This window comes from Quercus lobata, chromosome 2 (assembly GCF_001633185.2).
Source record: "Quercus lobata isolate SW786 chromosome 2, ValleyOak3.0 Primary Assembly, whole genome shotgun sequence".
Taxonomy (NCBI): domain Eukaryota; kingdom Viridiplantae; phylum Streptophyta; class Magnoliopsida; order Fagales; family Fagaceae; genus Quercus; species Quercus lobata.
The window spans coordinates 81,619,204-81,622,928 of NC_044905.1; positions in this window are offsets into that span (position 1 = coordinate 81,619,204).

The window sequence follows — 3,725 nt, forward strand, 5'->3', positions numbered from 1 at the left end:
TAGCATTGTTGCTGAGGTCACAAACCAGCTGCAGTCGCTGTTCTTGCAAAACCCCCTGTTGCTATAAGAAAACAAATTGAATCCCTCTTTGGGCGGAATAAAAATGATTGGATATTGTACAGGTACCTTGCTTGAAGAAAGTGTGTGATTGTTACGTTTTGACAGGGTATTTGGTATTGGCTTGTGTGATTGTTTCTTCAAGTTGTTTATTTGGAATGTTGCTTTTGAATTACTCTAGGCTTGGATAAGTTTAATCTCAATGAATATCATTTTGTTCATCTTTGTTGTGTAAAATCTAGGAGCACATCTAAAAATTATAGGACTCTTGCTAGAAGTGAGAATAAGGAAAGTGAATAAAAATTTTTATAACTTGGGATATAAGACTCTTGCAAGAAGTACAGAAAATCAGTTCTGGTCCTTCTGGAGTAATTTAAAGGGTTGTTCTAACTTTGTCAAGTTTTTTTATTTTGTCTTCCTCTTCAACTTCTTTTTTTTTTTTTTTTTTAAGATGCAAGAGTACAAATGGAAAAGAAAGAAAACATCTTATGCTTCTTGTTATTGTTAAGGAATTGATGAAATCAATAGGAGATGAAATTGCAGCTCTCCAATGGACAGTACCATTAATATTTAGGCATAAGTCTTTACCAGTGATATTATAGTGGATAAAAAAAGCTACAATTGTCAAGAAGAAATTGAAGTACTTAAAAATAAAAAAGGCAAGAGACTTAACTTTACTAGTGATATCATGCAATGATGTGGATAGAGGATTAGCCGAGTTGTATAAGTGAAAGTATGCATAAAGATAGTCTCCTGTATCGGTTGATATATTTTAAATGAAATTCAGTCTTTTCTATTCTAATTAATCTATACCTTGATTCCAGATTCATATATCAAAACCTTCGGATTGCAAATAAGAGAAAAAAAAATCTTATGAAGTCTATTCTTTCATGTTGACATATCAAAATAATAACAAAATCATATACCTTTCTCTCTTCCAGCATATTTCCACCACAGGCACTACCCAAACCACCTGAGCTTCCCATAGCAATGAGTGATGCTGATTCATCCAACCCACCACAACTCCATGATAAACCACCCTTTACCCTATATCCCTCAAATACAGTGGCCTCTCTGGTCTCTCCCACAGAATCTCCTCCAAACCATGAGCACACCCCACAGACTACATAAATTTTGTACTGTAGGTAATTCTGCAGTAGCCAACATTGGATTTCACATCCCATTTGAATTTATTTCCACATATACCATTCATATGTATTCATTCAATTGACAAGGTGCCTAGAGTGACCAGAAATCATCTTTTTTATTCTTTAGTTACAAGGGAAGTTGGAATTGCACCTTAAAATCAATCATTGAAAAAAAAACTAACCAATAGCATCCAAGTATTACTAAGAGGGAAAGAGAATGAAAAAAAATGTGATAAATGAAACCAAGAAAGTCTCGTTTATAACATAATAGAGTCACACTATATCTAAACCTTCACAACACATTCATTTATCAAAAACATAAAGATTGCAAATAAGTGAAGAAAGCATAAGAAGTTTATAACTTTGAGTTGACAAATAGCTCCTTCACCATCAAAACAAGTTTTTGTACAATCCATCAATTCTTAAGCTACATTGCTAACAACCCATTTGCCAGAGTTCTAACTATAGACATGCTAACTGTAAACTGAAAAGAGAAGAACAAAAAATCTGTGCAAGACTAAAAGAGAAGAAAAAGAATTCTCATATACAAAAGATTTTACTCCATACTTCATCGGGTTGTGTCGGATCAGAAATTAATGAAGTAATTAATGCATCAAAGTCAGCAACAGAGTCTGATTTGGATTGACTGCATACTTCAACCAGGGGTGGTAGATCAGAAAATATTTGACTCAATGGTTCATCTGGGAATGTGGGATCAGCTATGCATGCAGCAAACTCTTCATTCGTAAAAGCATCAGCATCTGCATCGGCAACAGCATCCAACCGTCTTTTTTTGTGTTCTCGGGCTTGGGCATCTTCTTGTCCATGTGACATCACACCAGTTGTATTGAAGGTTGAGGACTCTTCAGCGACAGCGGCAGTAGAAGAAAAAAATCCAGAAACCCATGCAGCAAACTCTTCATCATCAGCACTAGGCATCTCAGGCTCAGGCTCAGGCTCAGGCTCAAGTGAAACCACAGCAGCAGCGGTTGTATTGAAGCATGAGAACTCTTCATCATCAGCACTAGGCATCTCAGGCTCAGGCTCAGGCTCAAGTGAAATCACAGCAGCAGCAGTTGTATTGAAGCATGGGAACTCTTCACCTGCAGTAGTAGAAGAAAAAGCTCTTTTGAGACCTCTTCCGTTGGCCTCCTCACAATCTGACCCTGACCCTTTATTTAGTTTATAGATGACACAGAGGACTGTGTTGATTCTTCCAAATTTCTGATTTGCCAAGGAGAACTCGTGCATTATCCAATTAGTTTTATTGAATTTGCCCGAATGGAGATCCTTGGCCTTAGAAGAGAGCATCCTGTCCATCCCAATAACATTGCCCTGAGAATCGTAGAGTCTTTTGGGCTTGCTTTTTTCAAGCCAGGTTCCGCAAGCGCAGCCCTGCACACACGATTGCCGGATGTTGTTTTGAGGTCGGTGAAGACGTAGAGCTTGCGGTGGAAAGTGTGTAAATGATAGTGGGTATGAGAATCATATATTTCCCATGGAGGAATTTTGCCATGTATCTCACAATCATTCACAATAAAATGATGATTTAGGTGAGTGTGTTGTTCAGCATCGTTGACCTTCTCCATTAAAATCTTCATCAATTCATCATCTGTAGGATCATATCGAAACCCCACCATCTCCATTGTTTCAAGAAATCAAAGAATTTTCTTTCCCTTTTCAATAAACACGTAGGAAATCTCAAACTCTTTGATGAATGTTTGAAGTCTCAAACTTTTTGATGAATATTTGGTGAATGTAAGAAATCTCAAACTCAGAATTAAGTAAGAAACACCTAGGAAGTCTTGATGAATGTAAGAAGTCTCAAATTCAGAATTAAGTCCTAAATGTTTTTTTTAGGAACAAGTTAGAAACTTCGAATATGCATATATATAGCACCGCTGGTAAGGGCGGTCAATCAAAGTTAAAAGGGCAGTTATATGTAATTATATTATATTATATATGCAAAGGGCGGTTATATATAATTACTAATATATATTATATAAAAAATTATTACTAATACCCTATATAATTACTAATTATTACTAATATACATCTAAGGCAGGATTCTTCAATTGAGCATAGAGGCTCTTTCTCCCATGGGCCAAAAAGCCGCCCTGCTTCACAAAGCCCAAAAGGCTCTATTTCTCAAGGGAGCCCAAGTACTAAAGCCCCTTTAGATGAAAATGAGAAAGACAACCCAGAGAAGAAGAATCCGGCCAATGCTGTCCAAGTTGGTGTAATTTTTCAGGCCTAAGCTCATGCAGGGACGAAGCTAGAACTTGAAGTTAGTGGGGGCAGTTTACTATTAGTTGCGTGTGGTGGCTCTAGCTTCCGGCTCAGTTGCTTAACAGCTAATGAGGTTTGTGTGTGTGTGTGTGTGTGTGTGTGTGTGTTTCTTATGTGTGCATCCAGGTATGGACAAAATTATTTGTTTAAAATTTTTTAAAGGGTCAAGTTGTTTGTTTTAGGTAAAATTGGTTGATTGAGTTTAATTATTTTTAGCTTTATTATTGGTAA